This window comes from Rattus norvegicus, chromosome 20, assembly GCF_036323735.1.
Source record: "Rattus norvegicus strain BN/NHsdMcwi chromosome 20, GRCr8, whole genome shotgun sequence".
NCBI lineage: Eukaryota > Metazoa > Chordata > Mammalia > Rodentia > Muridae > Rattus > Rattus norvegicus.
In genome coordinates, this window is record NC_086038.1 from 9,958,817 (window position 1) to 9,978,592 (window position 19,776).

The following is a 19,776-nucleotide window of genomic DNA, read 5'->3' on the forward strand; positions in this document are numbered from 1 at the left end:
CCCATTGACGTCGTTTTGACGCCAGAGCGACGCGCGGCCCGGTGCCTGCCGAGGGGGAGCGGAGATCGGGCGGTTGCCAAGAGACTGGAGGCTCTGACGCGCGCGCTGGTGAGGCCGTTGCTATGGCGACCGCGGGCGGTGACGTCAGGGACCGGGCTCAGCAGCCGCCCGAGGCTGCCGGCGCCCCCTGCCGGGCACGGGCGACACTGCTGTGGCCCACCGACTAGGAGACAGTCTGCTTCGGGACCTCTTCCGGGGGGCGGGTAAACCCATAGTGGGTACGGTGCCCCGTGGTTGCTCACTGCCCCCTTCGGACGCAGCAGGGTGGAATAGGACCGCGGGATTTTCGTCGTGGGGCTCTGGGGCTGGTGGGCCTAGACTGATCACTCTGCTTCGCCGAGCACTCGATGTGCAGCCAGCAGCCTCTGCCCCTTGACCCTCACTTCATCCCTGAGAGGGCCGGCCAGCTGCAAGAATGGCTGGTTCTAGGAAACTGTTGGTCAGTTGAACACCACTTATTTTTGTTACAGGCAGAAAAAAAAATCTCAAAATATTCAGCAATTGGAAAGTTGAAGCAAGAAAACGCGACTCATGGTCCTGAAGCCTCCTGCTTCAAGGGCCACCTCGAACTAGCTCACCATGCTGGTCCGGCAGTGTTCTGGGGCAGCTGATTAGGACTGGTGCTTTAGACACAGGCAGCGGAAGGACCCAGCCCCTACTCAGGGCTGATAAGTGGGGCCCTTGGAGGACTGGGCACTTTGCCCATTCCCTTGCTGTCTGCCAATTGGCCCACCCTGTCTGTCCCCAAGCTGAGAACAGATAGGACACAGGGTGGCTGGGACCTTGGGACTGACCCTGAGAGTGCCTGCCGGAAGCAGGGCCCATTAAAGGGGAGACGGAGTATGGAGAGAGTGGAAACGGGCATGTGGGTGACTCCTTCTGTCTGTGTTCCCTCACACCTCATCAGAAAGTAAGATGTGTTCTTAAGGGCAGACTGGAAAAGGGACAGACGATTCTCCAAAGGCAAGGAAGGCGGCAGTTTGGAGCTAAACTTACGTGTCTCCCTTCCTCGTGGCTTCCTGTGTGAGAGAAAAATTAGCAAGGGGCGGGTATTAATCAAAATTGATTCAGAATTCATCAGAATTGATTCCTCAAGGGAGGAAGACTTTTTGGGCAGATGGGGGGTGGTGTAGGCTAGCCTGAGAGAGAGAATGAGGGGGCCAAAATATACTACTGTTACTATACCTCACCCCCACAAAGATTTCACCAGTTCCATCCTGACCTTTTCTGGTTCAAGTATTTCGAAGGGCATTCAAGGACACTAGGCATCTCAGGGTCCCTTTAGCCTTCCCATATGCTCCTCTGGTTTGTCCCAGGGGCAGTATTTTTAGTCTCTCCCATCTGAGAAGCTTACCGCTGCTCCCCTCGCCCTTGGGAATCCTAACCTCTTACCCTGGTCCCAGGAGAGCTGGGCAGAGGGTAGGAAAACCCCTTTGTTCTTGCCTCATGGGCCCTCATCCCTTCCCAGCCTGTCCACCCACTGGCATCCATCTAGTCAAAGCCTTTCCAAAAGGTCTGAGGTGTTTGCAAACATGTCCTCAGTGTGAGGTCCCAAAGGACAAATGGCTGAGGTGCCCATTAACGTATCAGAACTGACACTTCTCATTCCTATGTAAGCTAACCACTGGACTCTCTTGGTTCTTCTCTTGGTCCTCTTTCCCTTGGTGTTGTCTCTCTCTCTCTCTCTCTCTCTCTCTCTCTCTCTCTCTCTCTCTCTCTCTCTCCCTCCCTCCCTCCCTCCCTCCCTCCCTCCCTCCCTCTCTCTCTCTCTCCTGGGTCTTCTTTTGTCCTCCTCTCTCCTTCCCCCCTTACTCCCCCTTCTCTCTCTCCTCTCACGGCTCAATCTATTGTGCTGGCTGTGTTCCGTCAGGACCCTTCCAGATGCCTCTGGCTGATCTCTCCCTCATATCTACAATAAAAAAACAAAACAAAACAAAACAAAACAAAAAACCCTTCCCCTCAATCAAACCTAAGAGCAGCCACGTCCTCACTTTCACTGAGTCAGCGCCAAAGAAAAGCTTGGGGCCCAGACCCAGTGGCGGATGCTGCCTCAGAGGCAAACCTGGAACCAGGCAAACATGTCTGGCTCCTGGGCATCCACCTCCCATTACTGTCCTGTGACCCTATCTGTTCCTCCCAGATCCTAGAGGAGCAGCTCGCTGTGTCCACAGAAGCAGAGAGTGGGGAAGGACCCGGTGAGCAAGTCCCCTCAAATGCTGCCTGGCCTTACCCTTGATAGCATATGCCTACCTAGGAGGGTTGGTACCGGGCATCCTCCTGAAACCCCATCTTCCCCAAGTAGCTCTGTGTCTTTGATGCCTGGAAACTATTTCTTGGTTTTTTTTTTTTTTTTTTGCAGGGTTCTGTGGTAATGTTTTGGCACTTGAGGAGGAAGAGAGCACCTGGCATGCACTCTGGAGACGTGAGCAAATGACTCAGGGATTCCTCACCCAGAGCAGGGGAGGGAGCTCAGGGTTGTGCCTTACTGTACCAGTGAGGTAGGTACCTTGGTGAAGTAGCATTCTCACTGGCAAATGGGAATCACTTCTTGTTTCTCACCGCACCTCTCCTGGGAGTGTGATGGTCCTGGAGGTTGGTTTTCTTGTTTGGATCATGGGGCTGGGAGTCCTGTCTGCTGGGCCAGAGAGAGCCCTTCAGTTGTTCATGACTTCGATGGCCGTGCCACAGCCCTGTCTTCCCGACCTAAATCAACATGCACAGAGCCTGGAGTTCTGCACTAGCTCTGAGATTAAGCGGTAGTGGGCCTGCGACCCCGAGCCCTGAAGACCTTGATGTTTCTCTGAGAAGAGGGTTGGCTTCCTATATTACTGAGAGCTGGAAAAGGCACACTTCTTTCTCGGCCCACTCCACTTAGTACCGAAGGGCCTCTTTGCCCTTCTGACTGCGTCTCTCTGGGTTTCATGTGTTGTTTGTACAGCTTCTGCCTGGTGGCTTCTGAAGCAGTCAAGAAAAGTGGGCCACCCCGGCCTGGTCACTTACCTCGGTTTATTTGGCCCACCTTACTTCTGAACTTCTGACAAGCTGCTGTGTGTGCTGAGGGGAGAGTCACAGCCCTGGGATGACAGAAGAAAGGAGGAGGCCTAAGACCCAGGCATCCCCGGTCGTGGGCCAGGAGCTCAGGGAGCAAGTCTGCCCAAAGGCTGACTGGCCTTGACCTTGACAGCATCCCACCTGCCCAGAGGCACTTGCCCTAGAGTGTCACTGTTGTTAGACTATGCCTGGGCAGGAACCCCTGCCTCCCAGAACAGTGACCAGATCAGCCAGCAGGGACCAGAGAAACAAAACAACAAAGCAAACTGGGCCCCTCGGCTCCCAAGTGAGAGAGGCGGAGATTCTGAGGACACTGGACATGAGTGGGAGGTGTCTGGGTTCTGGAGAGGTGGCCCAGGACAAAACAGCTCAAGAAGCATCTGTACACATACCAGTAGATATGTGTTCACCCATGACCAGCTAGCCCTGATTCCAGAGCACTAGGCTTCCCGTTTGTCATGGAGAAATTATTAATTAGTTAAGATTTCAGCTTTTGGGTCTTTTAAGTTTTATTTTTCATTATTTTTTTTTTAATATTAGCACATAAGGTAATAGGCACCCTAAGAGTTCCATACATCGTTTTGTTTATTCTCTTTCCTTCTCTCGTCTCCCCTCCCCCCTCCTTCCCCTCCACATAGCTTTCTTCCTCTTTCAAGTCTCAGGTATTGGCTCACTGTCGTCGTCTCCCTCCCCACAACCTTCCCAGAAGACACATATAGAAATTAAAACCTGGGATGCACACATGAGAGAGTGTGTGGTATTTGTCTTTCTGGGCACGAACACCTAAGATAATATTCAGTTCTATTCATTTTGCTGCAAATGTCATGAATCCATCCTTACAGCCGAATGAAATCCCTTCGGGTACATGGAGCCACATTTTCCTTATCCATCCATCCACTGGTGGACAGCCAGACGGAGTCCATGTCCTACCTGTTGTGAACAGAGTAGCTAGAAACGTGGACATAGAAAAAACATCTGTGTTATACTGGCTTGGAATGGTATGGCTGGGTCATGGCTTTGCTTGTTTGGTTTAGAACTCTTCTTTTGCTTTTCTTCACAACTTGACACAAACTGAAGTCAGTTGGGAAGAGGGGGCCTTAACTGAGAGGATGACTACATCAGATTACCTATAGGCATTTTCTTGATTGACAGTTGAAGTGGGAGGTACCAGCCCACTTTGGGTGGTACCACCCCTAGGCAGGGAGTCCTGGATGGTATATGGAAGCCAGAGGAGTCTCCATGGCCTCTGGTCCTGTCTTTCCTCCACGATGGACTGTGAACTGTGAGCTAAAATAAACCCCTCCCTCCCCACTGTGCTTTTGGTCAAGGTGCTTGTGACAGCAGTGAAAAACACCTTCCTAGGAAATTTCATAGTGGCCACCCAATCTTGTAGTCCCATCCAGCGATACACCAAAGCTGTAAGCTTACTTTTTTTATTTTTATCTTTGGGAACCCGGGGCCTTTCCGTGTGCTAGGCAAATGCTCTACCACTGAACTACCTTGCCTGTCGGAGTGAGGAATCATGGGTACTTGCGGCTGATGGTATTGCTCGATGGTCCAAACCTGAGGACCGTGAGGCCTTTGAACGCCTGCGCCCGTAACCTGTGCCACAAAACCGTGAGGTAGCTCGAGATGGATGAGCACAAGATGAGATCAGTGTCCATGAGTCGGCAAGGGCCAAAAAGGAACATCAGAACCTAGCCAGGGCCTGCTTGGGACTGCGTATCCACCCTGGTGAGACATGTCTGAAGTCCTCCCCCCGGGTCTCCTTCAGGACGAATAGACCTGTGTCCACGAATGCCAGCTCTTTGCTGTTCAATCAGAAGTACCAGGCACCGGGGAGTGTCAGTTTGTTTTCCGCTGCTGTAACAAAATGCCGGAGACTGGAGAGCTGCTTTGTTCTAGACTTCTTTGGTCGCTGAGGCTGGCTTATGGTTTGTGGTTTATTGGGCTAATGGTTCTGAAGGCTGGGATGTCCAAGAGCAAGATACTGGCTTCCCTCCAGGGCCTTCTTCCTGCATCATGAGGTCATTGTAACTTGATGCAGGCAGCAGGTGCGCTAGCCCAGGTCCCCTGTGTCTTCTTCTTCCTATAAAGCCACTAAGGCTTCAGGGAGCCCTTTCTTTGTGAGAGCATTTATCCCTAAGCCACAACTCCACCAACCATCAACTAAAATGCTGGCTGGTGAACTTTGGGTCTCACAGCCCAGACCCTGGGGGTGGGGGCTGACCATGTCAAAGAGGATGCATTCAACAAGCACAGAGATTAACGGTCTGGCTCTGTCCGCATAGCAGAGGCAGGGAAGCTCTGCCCTCTGCAGATATGGAGAGAGCAGCCCCAGGAACCCCAGAATGACCTAGAGCCAGCCTTGCGCTTTACTGCTGGGCTCTGTGCAGGGCTGCACAGGGCGCCGTGGTTCCTATAACAGACTCTCAGTGGCAGCTTACATTCTCTCAGATCCACCAGCTTTGCACACAGCAGAATGCTGGGGTTGCCCCGCCCCCTGCTTTAGTCGTCTGGAAAACATATGTACACGTTTCTAAGATGTATAAGAGCTGTGCTAGGTGTTGTGAGTGTGAACGTGAGTGAGCATGCTCCAAATGGCTAAGAAATGGTGACAGAAAGGAAGACCCCCTGCCAAGGCCAAGGTGAGAAGGGACAGGTTAACCCATTACTTGCACCAGGAAGTCCGGTATCAGATGGTCCCCAAAGGCTCAGGAAGTACTAGCTGTGGCAGCACTGTTGGGTGCTGGAGGGCCCAGGGTTGGATGTCACACACAGCGTCTTTCCAGGGCATTGGTTCTCAAAAGACAGACAACTAGGGGACTGGAGAGCCGGCTCAGGGGTTAAGAGCACTCAGTGATGTTCTTTTTGAAGGTCTCAGTGTTAGTTCCTAGCATCTCACAACCATCAGTAACTCAGTTCCAGGAAAATCTGACACCTTCTCCTGACCTCTGCACCCGTCCTATGCATACAATTAATAATAATAATTATTTTTTTTTTAAAGACGGGCATGGCTTCTCAGCCTTTTGGCTAAGATCAAGTGTAGAAGATGGGCAATCGAGACAGGAAACCATAAGCAAGCCACTTGCAGAGGACAATGACGCAGGGCAGCGAGACAGAGGGCTGGGCAGGGACAGTGGCCTTGGATGACCTGTGAGGTGTGGACTTTGGCATGGGCCCTAGTGTGCATGCAGGAGGCAGCCATTTGCCTCTTCCCTATGAATTCTGCCCTGGATACGGGGTCTGGGACAAGCCCTGAGTTCAGGGTGGAAAATCCGTCAGCGACCTTCAGCGAGGCCAAGTGTCTGTTTGCCATGCGTTGCCCAAATGTTTGTGTGGCTTCTCCAGAGGTGCTTGAGGGCAGGTGTGGTACTTCAGGTTTACCGAGCCTTGGGGCATTGCCCACAAGGTTGACGGGGAGATTGAAAAGACAAAGAAACTAGGGTTTAACCTTGGCAAGCAAGTTGGAGAAGGGAGCGAAGAGGGAGGGCAAGCTCAGGGTTGGAAGCCCGGCAGCTCAAGAGGTAAAAGCGATTCCCTGTCATTTCTCACAACTCAAACCCTGGGCGTGGGGAGCACCCAAAGTGATCTCAAAATAAAACCCCCCAGTGGTCTAGGAGGGACAGCCAGAGAGAGACCTAAGGACCAGAAATTTGGCTTTCCCCTTGGTTTCTGGATGGGTCTCCAGCGATTTCAGATGCTTGATGCAGGGAGAAGACGATGGCCCCTAAGCACACGGGTCTTTCCTATGAAATTACAACAGATTCTTTTCATGTACAAGGGGTTTTCTGAGATCTTCTTTTTTCCTGAAACCACACCGAGTGCAAGGTCACAGATACACTGCATGCTCAGCTGTGTCTCCATGTCCTCCCCAGTGTGTGTGTGTGTGTGTGTGTGTGTGTGTGTGTGTGTGTGTGTGTGTGTGTGTGTGTGATTGGCTACTTTCTTTGATTCTGTCACAAAATCCTCGACAGAAGAAACTTGGGCAGGAAGGGTTTATCACGGCATTCAGCTTAAAGCTGTAGTCCATCATGGCGGTGGAGGCTGTAGCTATGACAACAGAGAGGAGGTAACTTGACCAACTTTATCCAGTTGGAAAGCAAAGCAGTTGCTCACATTGTATCTTGTTGGAAAGAAAAAGAAAGAAACACTGGTACTCCGCTGGCTTTCTTCCTGTTCCCTTTTGATTAGGTCCTAGACACCTCCTCAGATAAATTTCTCCAGAAATGCCTTCAACCTATTATCTCCTAGGTGACTCCAAATCCCACCAAGCTGACAGTCAAGATAAACCATCATGGTAGGCATTCAGGCTTGCCTATAATAATAACAACAGTATATAACACAGAGCCTCGTTTCTCTGCATATACAGGCCTATGATAAAGCTAATCAATTAGGCACAACGAGAGATTAACATGAACTACCCATGCTACAGGAGAAGAGCAACGTTAAATATAAGCTATGAAATGTGTTCTGCCTCCTCCCAGTGGAATGAGACGCAATGAGGTAAGTGACACGGACCAGACACTGTGACCATGTGGGGTTTGGCATGCCCCGCCTTCCCCGAATACAAGCACTAGAATTCTGAGCCGTCTTTGAAAGGTAAGTCGGTGGGTGTCATGTACATGGTGGATTCACTGGACATGATTCATGACATCTTGGACAGGATAGAACAAGATGGTCTGGGGTTTCATCTTGATGTTCAGGTTTCGTGCAATTTCTTTCTAGAAATTTCCATGTAGTGTTTCCAGACTAAGGTTGACCACAGGTAACAGACATTATGAGATCAAAATGGGGTAGAGAGGGGAAGATGGCTCTTCCGGGAAATGTGCAGTGGAGAGTCGAAAGATGCAGAAATACGTAGAGATGAAAACAGGCACAGGAGACGCTGTTGGTGTTTGAAGTTTCCCATCCTGCCATTTATGACTGCAGTAAGGTTCCTCCACATGGGGATCACGCCTGTCTTTCCCAGTGGCCTGTGGAGAAAGCACCTTGCCTTGCCAGTAAGCACCATGAAAATCCTGGTTCCCATGCTTAAAATTGCATTGTGGGAGGATGAACTACGCCCCATGCAGGCATTAGGCTGGCCCCTCCTCTTTTTATCCAGGAGACTGGACTCCTGCAGAAGAGGTATTTGGAGCATAGGCCTGTGGCCTGTGGGGACAGTGCCAGTTCCCATTGTTCCCAGACTGCTCGATACCTCCCCCTGTCCTTAGGAGACTACTTAAGATGGGTCTGAGAGTCAGGGAGACATTGAAAATGGATGTGGGTTCGTTAGCACTCTCTGGAGAAAGGAATCCCTGGAGGCTAAAGGCAGAGCTACCTACAGAGGCTGGCAGTCACTTGTCACCGCAGCGCAGCCGCCAGTCCACTGAGCGTGTGGAGGCCTGTCCCTAGGTTGCCAAGGTGATCCGCAGGCTCCTGCCTGTGAGGATGGCTGCAGGGGTTGACAGGCATTTTTTTTTCTTTCTTGGCCAGCAGTAGGGTATTCATTTTCTCTGACCTGGTTTCCATGACTTCGGGCATTGTTGCTGTTTGTTTAAAAGGAGCAGTGCACCAGCTTGTGTCAAGGGATGTCGAGGACATCATTGGGCCCGCTAGGAAAAATGGCCTACATTACTGTCATGCCCCAAACACCCTGAAGACCATACACAAGAACCTCATGACAGCCAGGAGCCATGCAAAGATGTGCAGCAGTGTGAGCCTCGGCACACACTGTGAGGCTGGCGCCTCATCTGTGATCTAGCGAAGCCACAGGAAACACAGGAAAAGGACAGGCCCAGAGGAAACACACATTGCCTGTGGTTCAAGGCTCCGTGTTAGTGCTTAGATCAAGTCTGGACTCAGCCTGAGCCTCCTGGAACGAGCTGGACCAAAGGTGTTACAGGCCTGGGTACGTGTCCCCTCCAGTCTCAAAACCAGGAATCCACACTTGTGTTTCAGGGCCAGCTCCCCAGAAGATACTTTTCAACCAGGTACTGAGTGGGGACAGACAAGGTGCTGGAGAGGCAAACTTAAAGCAAAAGGCAAGTTCAGAGCTGGGAGGGTGACAGAGAGGCTGGGCTCATGGAAACCAACGGGGATAGCACTTGGAGAGGGGCACAATCCTGAAGACATCTATTCCCTGTGCCTGCCAGACTCCAAGGCTCCCCCCTCAGTCGCCTCCTCTCACAGAGAATGCCCAGGAACTGGACACTGGGCTACTGGAGTGTTCCTGGAGGTAGGGTGTCCTGGGACTGGTCCTCTGTACCCACTCTGTCTCTTACCCTTTTTCTGTGAGTCGCATCCTATCCTCTTGGACCTCAACCTCATCCACGGCAGTCTTCCCACGTCACTAAGAGTCCTTTAGGACTAGATGTTCTCCAAGCTCCACCCCCAAAACCAAACAAGAAAGGAGAGAAGGACCAGCAAGGAGAAACTCTCAATGACCTCAAAGGCTGGCTCCCGTGTAGGCCCCATAAGAAGCAGGCCGAGACCGGGCCTTGCCTGGCACGTCTCACTCAGGATGCCAGGGAGTGACACCTTGACTTCACTTCTTGGGCCACTAGGATACTGGGCCCCTTCCTCACTTTCTGACCTTGGGTGGAGGGAGGGAGGGAAAGTATGTGGCTAAAACACAGGACTTCTGCTTCCTCAGCTAGCTTTTCTTTCTTTTGGAAGAGCGTAGGACTCTCCAGTAGGCTGAACCTTTCAGGACCCTGGCTGCTCATTCTGCCACAGTTCCCACACTGGGAGGAACAGCTGGGGGTCAAGGTGGGGTCAGAAGATCCCCGAAAACGAAACACATGCCTATCAAACGTAACACAAGAACGTATGAGACTCATACTGGACAGACAGACTCCAAAGGACCCTGCACCCTATGTGACTGGCTTCTCTCAGGTGTGTTTACAGAGAGTGGACAGAAGGAAGGGTTCCTTCTGTGGGTGTCGGAAGTGCGTCCAGAGCTCTGTGGCTTAGTCTGGGGTCTTTCTGGAGATGGGGAACTCCCAGGAATGAACACATCCTAACTCATATGCCGGAAATGCCAACTGATTCATGGGCAATGGTCTTGGGGCTCTGGAACTCGCTAATATCAGGGCTCCCCTCTTCACACAGCAGCTGCAGGCTAAGGACTGAAGTGAAATGTTCTTTTCAGCTATGGCAAGGACTCTGTGGAGAACAGGATTGCTGGATGAGACTTAGAGGCCAGGGTGCTCTGTCCTAGCCAGGCTCTAACCTTCACAGGCCCCTGGTGTCCGCTGCATCAGGTCCATCCAGAAGCAAAAGCCTCAGTGACCACATCAGCTATGTGTGGGTCATGCCTGACTGACCCAAGCTGGGTCACATGACTGTCCCAGTGAATGGCAACTATGGCAGCCTAGTTGGCCACATTGCACCCAGCAGATCCACACAACATTTAGAGTAAAGGTTTTAGACCTTTGCCGCTTCATGAAACCCTAAGTGGGGACAAGGCTATAGGCAGTTAGGGCAGGCCAGTGGAGACAGCTGGGCACCACGACCTGGCAACATCTGGAACTTCTCTAAGTGTGATTGCACTGACAGAACAGCATCTATTGCCACAGGTCAAAGGTGGTCCCGGGGGGCCTGAGACACCTGGCAGGGATGGTCAGCTAAGAGGCAAAGATGGCCTCTTCCTTCCACATAGGCTCCAAGGAACCTTGCCAGGCCCTACACACCCACCCATTAGTGCTGGCAGAGAGGCTGGGGACAGTGAATCAGCAAGCCCGGCCTGCCCCACAGCAGGTGACCAGGTTGTAACTGCCTTAGCCTCAGTCTGGAAGAACTTCAGGAGAGCCATCTACATTGGGGAGGGTGGGGTTCCGGAAGGTCTGGAGGACCTGTCACATGACTCTGAGGCAGGGTGGTGTCAGAAAGCTGGTGGCACATTCCCCTGGACACTAGTGCTGCTCTTCCAGAAAGGGACTATACCCTGGGGAGGGCAACCAATTTGAGCCTATCTACAGGCTGTGGCTGACCATGTCGTGGCCTGGGACAACCCACTCCACCTTGTCAAGTGTAAACGCTGCCCTGTGTAATCGTCCCCTCTGGGGCATTCGCAAGTTATGCAGATAATAAGAGAGAAATGAAGATCAATGACAAAAGGCTGTGGTGGGCGTACAGAAAGGGCTATGGAGCAAAGGTGCAACTCACCCGAGCCTGGGGTACAGCCACACCCCAGAGGGTTTAGAAAGCCTTTGCAATTTGTTTTCTGTCTCAGACGTCACTTAGAAACACTAGGCCCATAATGAGACCTTTGCTACCAAATTGAAATTGCTTTATGACTTCAAATATGCACGGAGTTAGCCGGGGTTGAGGTAGGCAAGGTTATCAGGACTGCATATCTTCCATGGTAGTTTCAAAGATCAGTGTGCATTTCTGAATGCTGCGAACCGAAAGTTTTCCTGGTGGTGATATGGCACTTGCAGTCCCAACTATCCTGGGACAGGGGGCTTGCTTGAGCCCCTGGGTGCACAGCTGGCCTGAGGAAGAAATTGAAAACTCCATCTCCAAAGAGAAATTGAATATATAGTTATGAGAAATATATATTTATATGAAATAATAAACAGTAAGGGCAATCCATCCAAATTCATTGTTCTGGTGATAATCAAGCATGTTAAACACCATTATTATATTTCTATTAAATAAATACATTTTATATGATTATATACATTTATAATTTTTATGTTACATACATTATATATAATGTATCCATATCCATATATAATATCTACATATATATTTATATTTATATACATATATATTTAAACAAAATATTTATTTATATATACATATATTTAAACAAAATATATTTATTATATCATACATACAACATGTATATCTATATACATATACAATGTTTACATGTATATACATTATATCCATATTATATACACACATTTATATACATTTATATATTACAATTGTATAATACATTATATAAATTCTATTATATAAAGATTCTAGAACTTTCAAAAAAATTCAGATTGTGCCTTATTCATGTAGAATTTAAGGTTTTTATTATATCTTGAATTATTCATCTATTCATTTGCGTGAGTGTGTGCGCATGCATGTGGGGTGCAGGGGGCTTGTGCACCACAGCAAGCATGTGGAGGTCAGAGGACAGCCTGTGGGAGAGTAGGTTCTCTCCTTCCACTATTCAGGTCCTAGGGAATCGAACTCAGGTCGCCGGGTTTGACAGCAAGCCTCTTTACAGGCTGAGCCACCTCTCTGCCCTGTGAGTAGGTATATATGTCTCTCCATTTTCAGGAAGACAATCCTTTGTGTCTGGTGTTGAAAGCACTGTGTTTGATATCTAATATTTCATAGTGCCCCACCATTACCCAGCATCCTCCTGTGCCAGCATGTTATGTGTGCAGCTTTTGCAATAGTGCTGCAGTATCTCTTACGGCATGCTGGACTCCCGCGTGACATTTTCCTTTGCATGAGGTTGCCTCAAAGCTGGGATTCTGTAGACCTTATGGTGTGCCAGTATTTAAGAGCTGAGGTTCCAAGAGGACTCTGCAAACTTCAGATGTCAACACGGCTCCTGCATTTACTTCCTGGGGCCACACTAATATCGCCAACATTGAACTGTGTTTCCTCCTCAGGATGCTGAGTCAGTTTAGAACATCACTGCGCCTGCAGAGCACACACCTCCTGAACTCCAGGTCCAAGGTGGGTGTGGAGGCTTCAGAAGGACCTGTCCATGGTCCCTTCCATCCCTGCCCAACCTCTGCCTCAGAGAGGCTTCACTGCCTTGCTGGTCTCTTTTCTCTTTTTTTCCCCTCCCCCTCCTTTGTTTTCTTCCCCCCCTCCCCCTCTTTCTTTCTTTTTCCTGAGACAGAATTTCTCTGTGTAGCCCTGGCCGACCTAGAACTAGCTCTGAAGATCAAGATAGCCTCGAACTCACAGAGATCTGCCTGTCTCTGCCTCCCCAGTGCTGGGATTAAAGGTGTGCGCCACCACAATCCAGCCGGTCTCTTTCTTCTTATGAGGACCCAGTCAGTTTGAGATTTAGGACACCCCACCACTCCAGGATGACCTCATCTTGGCCAGTTGCAACAGCTGTTTTCACAGGGGTTGGGGGACTTACAACATCTTCCGGGAGAGGCAGTTTAGCCGGAATGGCACGGATTTGAACTTGTACGCGGCCATTGCTGGGCGTTCACGCCACTGGCTGAGAGTTCCCACTGGTGACTGGAGGTTAACTGTTGGCTGCATGTTAGTCTGAAGGGCCGGCTCTCATTTTCCACCCAGGTTTCGCGACTGGATCTCATCCAAGGCCTTTCTCATTGAAATGCAGCTCGACCCGTTTCACCCAAAAAATGAGAACGGGTGTTTAGCACAGGCAGGCTGAGACATACATGCACACACACACACACACACACACACACACACACACACACGCACATGCACATGAGCATGCACACACATACACACAAACATGCACACACACACACACACACACACACACACACACACACACACACACACACACACGAAGGCGCCCGCCCTTCTCCTCCTCAGCACCTCAGCTCAGCTACCCAGTGTGGGCTTTGTTTGCATTCTCCTTCTCCCTCCCTTTGTAGGAAAGTTCACACTTTCACTGTTTCCCATAATGCATGTGTTGAAACCCGATCTTGAAACCGAGTGTGGGGGGAGGTGAGGGAGGTGTCTCTTGACACACTCTCCCACACAGACAGATCAAGGTTACTAGCAAGAGAGGTTCCCTCGAAAGGCAATGACTTTGCTGTCCTGTCTTGCTCTCTGGCAGACACCACAGGCTGACCTAGGTAGACCCTCATCGGGTGTCCTGTCTCTACCTTGGACGTCCCAGCCTCCTGCACAGTAAGACGATACTCCCTGGAGATGACCTACTTTGCACTTTCTGGGGGTCTGTCACAGCAGAATACAGCTCTAAGGGCCACAGTGAGATGTCTACACCCATAGCTCCTGTTTGTCTCTGGGATGACTGTTATCAGCCAGGGAGAGTTGCTTAAACTCTGGGAGTGACATATAGGTCAGCCACCCAAACCCTAGAAACACAGCAGGAAAGAGCTGGTTCCTGGAAGCTATTAACCAAACAAAGGAGCCAGACTTTCTTGGTTGACTCAAACAGAGTGATGAAGCCTGAGGTAAATAAATGCTTTTCTTATTTATCCTGAGAGCTCTTTCTATATTGAGGATATTGGTCCTTTACATCTTTCTCACCTATGTTTTTTTTTTTCTTTTTTGCCTTGGTGGGTTTTTTTTTTCTCCTCCTCTGAGGCCAGAGGCTGCCTTTGAGTCCCGGTATGACCATAATGCCCTTGCCCGGCAGCCTCGTTACACAATCAGAGCTTGTCACCAGACCACGCTCTCAAGGTATGAACAATACCACTGAAGGGAAGAAAAATACTCAGCTAGCGCTTCAGCGTGTGGTTGGCATTGAGAAGCTTACCGTCACAGACGTCACAGGCTAGAGCCAAGGAGGCATGGCTGCCCCCCCCCCCCCCCCCCGTGAAGGTCAGGGATGGTGGGGGGAAGTGTTAAAAGCTTCTATGTTTATACAGAAAGGACACTAAGGGCTGCTCCACCCAGTACACAAGTCCTCACTCAATCTTAAAAAGCGATAAGGAATGCAACTTTGATCTGGCTAGCCTTTTGATCGAGCTGTGAATTACAGGCAAATAGGCGGTCTCTGTTGGAGGCTGGCACTGCCCTGCGTGGGAGGAACCAGGTGGAACTAGGAAAAGGATGAAGAGTCTGAGGGGCACGGTGAACCCTCCAGGCATGGGTCTGGTCAGGGTGGATTCTGAAGTGTCTCTGTTGGCACCTGGCTTTTCCCTTTTCCTGAGAGGAGGAGGAAGAGGAGGAGGAGGAGGAGGAGGGAGAGGAGGAGGGGGGGGAAGGAGGAGGAGGAGAAGGAGGAGGAGGAGAAGGAAGAGGCTGATGGCAGTGTCACTGAAGGCCCTTGAAGGGCTTGCTCCTCACTGAATAGCTTCAAGTGACTGAGGGAGCGACAGGGAAGTATCCCCAGGGAAAGTAGACCTATACGTGCTGGGACGGTGTCCCCCAAACTTCAGGGAGAGATCACTTAGGATCCAGCTGGCTCTGGCTGCAGGGGCTGACCTATTCACCCACAGTCACTACCCAGGAAGGAACGATGTCAGAATGACTGACAGAAGGCCCTGGAAGGTGGCTTAATACAGGATGTGAATAACAGAGGGAGGAAGAAGTTAGAGGTGGGGGAGGGGCACCAGTGCGGCCAGAAGGAGTGCCTGAGTCTCCTGTGCTGAAGAAAGAATATAAGGAAGGAATGAAGAGAGAGGGAGGGAGAGGAAGGGAAAGAAACCTCACCTGGGCCTCTCTCAAATGTTACAGTGACAGGGGCCTCTTATAGTATGCCCGGTGGGCACAGCTTCACTATGTGCCCATAGGGAGCCAGGAGCAGGTGGAAGAAGGCTTCAAGGAGCTCCCTTCACTAAGGTGAGCAACCTGCCCTCTCAGGGGGTGGGTTCCAGTGTCACCTCTGAGGGACACCGGGACAGTGTGGCTTCTCCTGTGGGTCCCATGCAGAGTCACACACTGCCGGGTGGGCGAGGCAAAAGCACAGACACTCTGAACATGTTCGGGGAGCACACTGGCAGTGGGCAGCCTCAGTGCCTGCCTCGGTGTTCGCCCCCCACCCCCACCTCATTTGCAGTCTCTCAGCTCCCCGAGCTGATGCCCCTTGCTGCTCTCTGCCCAGATAGGGCTGGAATAGAATAGATTCTGGCCTTCCTATGGCCTCCCTATGCCCTGTAGGGGAGGGTCCATGAATGAAACAAGCAGCAGCACCAAAGCCGCCAAACCACAAACACTTTGAAGAGACAGAGAGAGAGAGAGAGAGAGAGAGAGAGAGAGAGAGAGAGAGAGAGAGAGAAGCGCAGACTCAGCTGGATGTCATGGGCTAGTGTGAGGGCTGGGAGCTGGGACGTTGGGGAGACAAGTCCGTTGTTACGGTGAGGGAGGTACACTCAGTCGCTATGACTTCCCCAACAAGTGCTTTCACCAGTGCAAGAGGGATTCCCTGTTCCCAGTAGCCTGCCCCCAATGTTCTGTTCCTTGAGGAAGTGAATGCTGGACTAGTGCAGGTGTCACCAACTCTTCGTGACTGTGACTCCTTTTATGGGGAAACCTTGGATCCTCGGTTTGAGGAAGCCCCCGTCCCATCCCGTGTAAGGCCAGGCCCCACCGGGTGCTTCCTGGGGTTCTCCAAGGATGTCAGTCCTCACCACAGCACGGTTTGCTGCTGGCTTCCGTACCCAGAGGGCAGCCCAGTCAGCTTACGAGGCCACCGTCTAATGGATAGCACAGAGATGAGCCTCGGTGCGTGCTAGTGTGTCTGTATGTCCATGTGCACGCGTGAATGTGCGTGTGCCCGCTCGTGAGCATGTTCGTACGCACGCGGGACTGTATATGTGTGCTTTGTGCTCCTGGGTCGGCGGCTCTGAATGTGTGTTTGCTGAGTGTGTGTGTCTGGACTTGCAAACGCCCAACCCCACGTATAGGCGCTTAGGCGTATAACGTACCAAACTCGTTTGCCTGTGGGTAGGAACGTTTATTTACCCTGGAGCCTGGACAGAGCACCCAACTGCTGGGGTGACCCGTGGAGAGGTCAGGGTGAGTCAGCCTAATTGGGAACGAACAGGAAAGGGTGAGATCATCGTGTTGGATGAGACAAAGCGGCGGGGAGGGCGAGGGTCAGCCCTGTGTACTAAACTCCACAGTAAAATGGGATCCAGGAAAGTGGCAGCAGTGGAGTTCCCCGCCCCCCTGGACACTAGCGGAGGGAGAACTCCAGGCAACTAGGACAAAAGTCCCTTTTAGGCATCAGTCCTCATGCCAAAGCAGGACACTCTAGGTACTGTTTTGGCCAAGGGATGGTGACACCCCCACCCTGATCAGAGAAGCTTTACTTCTGTTTCCAGCCCCCCCTCCTTTGTGGCTCACCTTCTACCCCTCCCTTCCCTTCAGCCCTGGGCACTTTATTCAGCTCGGACAGACCCAGAGCCCTGCAAAGGGGCCCAGGTGTTCCTAGGGAGGTGAAAGAAAATGGCTTTATTTGGTCTGCGGTCGTATGTTCCTGCTTGGTGGCAATCTGCACCTAGCCAGTCTGAGACCCCAAGAGCAAAGGCCACTCCTGTTTGTCTGTAGGCCCATAATACAGAGCAACTGTATCATACCAACTCCTCCCTGGGGCCCCAGAGCACAGACGCTGCGGACCATGGCGGTCAGCCCTTCTCGAAGCTTCTCCCTCCGTCCTTCTATCTGCACATGCCCATGGGGGATCGATTGGATTCCTGGGATGGACTCCAAAAACAACTTCCTTTACCCCATGGCCAGGCTCAGCCTGCCCTTTGGGGACCCCACACTAAACCAAGTTCTGTGTGGATAACACAGGCAAAGCTCACAGCAAGGTGAGGGTGACAGGGTCGCACGGCTCTCCTGATTTCTGGCCCGTTTTGACCCCAAAGGCAGGGCGATGGCAGGGCCATGCTGGGATGAACGATGGCCTCCCCTCTGCCCGGTTGGCTCGTCCAGACAGCAAACGTTTAGCTGGAAGGGATGACCCAGAGACCAGATGGGTGGTGAGCGCAAGGGAGGCAGAAACAGAGATCCAGTCAACAACTTTGTCCGCTCAAGGCCCTTATCAAGGACTTAGCACTATCGCTCTCAAACACGCCTGTCCGTTGCTTTCCCAGGGCTGAGTCCATTGATCCCATTGGAAGCTGGAAATAATGTCAGCCAGAATTAATGGCTGTTTTTAATCCATGCTCAAGAGCTATGGACTATACTAGAATTCAGATTGGTAATGAAGCCAACCCTGGTTGCTGAAAGTAATTCTCTGCCCCCGGGAGAGGCCTTTCGAGGGAGCTCAGTGTTGGGTATCCCCTTACCTCCCGTCCTAGCACCATCTATCTGTAGTTTGACCCAGCCAGACAGAGCATGCTGGGAAAATCCCATCTGCAGCTGTATCTCCTCCAGTGCGACCACTGGGGTTTCCTGGGGGAGCCCTCCTGAGGAAGTCTGACTTGTTCAAGCCTAAATTGAAACAGAATGCAAATGGCTGAGAAGTCAGTCGTGGTTTCCAAGAAGAGTCCTTCCAGTCTGACAGACATTCTTTGATGGAGACTGCAACTCACTTCAGCTGGCGTCCGGTGGCATTCCAGGCTTGAGATGGGGGTTAGTCCTGACTCTGCATCCCGAGGGGACAACCAGATGGCTTGGACACCAGGTGGACGGCTGTCTCACATACAAAGCCATCGATTTTAGCCATGCTGTGCTAAAATCACGCGTGACCATGTCAGTTGAGCATCACTGACAGCCAGGAACTTGCAGGGCACCCTGTGGACAGGACACATTAGGCAGAAATCACCGTGAATTCCACAGGAAGCAAGGGGACAGGTGTAACAGCATGGGCAGGAGGCAGGGTCTGGGCCCTTGCCACCACCTTACTGAGACAGTTACTGAGTTTCCTGGGGCTGCAGAAGAAATGACCACAAAGCCAGGTGTGGTGGGCAGGCCGGGAATACCAGCACACCCACCTACGAAGGAACTCACCTGTGGGACTTCAGAGGCCTTTACAACGAAGATGTAGAGCCCACTCCAGCCCAGCACTCTGAGTCTTTCCGTTGTGGTTTGCCCTGAAGTTACTGTATTTTGATGCTAATTCCACTGCCCCAAGGACAGCTGTCTAGACAAGGACTCAGAACTCAGGTGACTTCACCAGAACCACCTCTCCATTGAATTTGTAAAGTACAGGTGAGGGGCAGGTACAGGATAGAAGGAGGCCTGTCATTGGAGGAGAAGGGAGGATGGGCGGGAAAGAAGTTTGAAGGAAGAGGAAGAGACAGGAGGGAGAGGGGGAGAAGCCGTGGCAGGACAAGATGGCAGGTGATGTTAAGATTCTGCTCTGTGTATTTACAGGTTGTTATTAATGGGCAATTATATCTTACCAATTGGATCTAAGATTATTGTGATGTGTATTCCTTTATGCAAGGGTTTGAGTGTAGGAAAGTGTGTGGCTGGGCTGTGTTTCCGCCAAGATACCTAGCAGATATCTTGGGGCACTGTGGTGAGGACCTAGCGGGGTAAAAGACAATTACTCCTTTCTATTTTATATATTTTTACAACAACATCTTTCAGCACAGGAGCGAGAGATCTCATTCCAAGGGAAAGAACGCTTCTGAGATTAACAGCGCAAGACGCTTGTGCGAACGTCCCGAGGCGACAGAACAAAAACTTCATGAACTGAGGGCTCCAACCAGGTTCACCGACCCACGGATCCTGAGGCTGGACATCTGAGGTCAAGCTGTCTCAGGGCTGGGTCCTCTGAGGCAGCTCCTCTTCGCCCGCAGATGTGTCCTCAATGGGTCCTCCCTCTGTGTGTCCTGAGGACACAGTCCTGCTGGCTCAGGCCCACCCTAAGGGCTTTGTCTCCCCGCAAGCACCTCTGTGAAGACTCCATCTCCAGATGAGATTGCCTGCTGTGGTCCTGTGTGGTCTCGAACAGATGGACTTGTGTGGACTTACATGTGACCGCCGACAGAAATTTCCCCCTCTTGGGGCTCCGTGACCGGGATGTATTTGGCTAAGGGCAAGAATTCGAATGTCCACTGAATGCTGAGTGTCCTTCTGAGC

The 19,776-nt window shown here is 51.4% G+C and overlaps 2 long non-coding RNA genes across 4 annotated transcripts; both read left to right on the plus strand.

The window, feature by feature from the left end:
• Positions 1-29: 29 nt before the first annotated feature.
• Positions 30-13,602, plus strand: LOC108349047 (uncharacterized). 3 transcript variants are annotated; one of them, XR_001842578.3, is made up of 4 exons: positions 37-2,255; positions 2,420-2,558; positions 7,484-9,990; positions 12,720-13,602. It is a non-coding gene; the product is annotated as an uncharacterized LOC108349047 (long non-coding RNA). The 3 variants fall into 3 exon arrangements; XR_005497498.2 differs by lacking the exons at positions 7,484-9,990; positions 12,720-13,602 and having other exon boundaries at positions 37-499; positions 2,201-2,255; positions 2,420-3,857; XR_001842577.3 differs by lacking the exons at positions 7,484-9,990; positions 12,720-13,602 and having other exon boundaries at positions 30-2,255; positions 2,420-3,857.
• Positions 13,603-14,975: 1,373 nt separating this feature from the next.
• On the plus strand, positions 14,976-19,756 carry LOC120098851 (uncharacterized). Its single transcript, XR_005497501.2, has 2 exons — positions 14,976-15,579; positions 19,282-19,756. It is a non-coding gene; the product is annotated as an uncharacterized LOC120098851 (long non-coding RNA).
• The last annotated feature ends 20 nt before the right edge of the window (positions 19,757-19,776 follow it).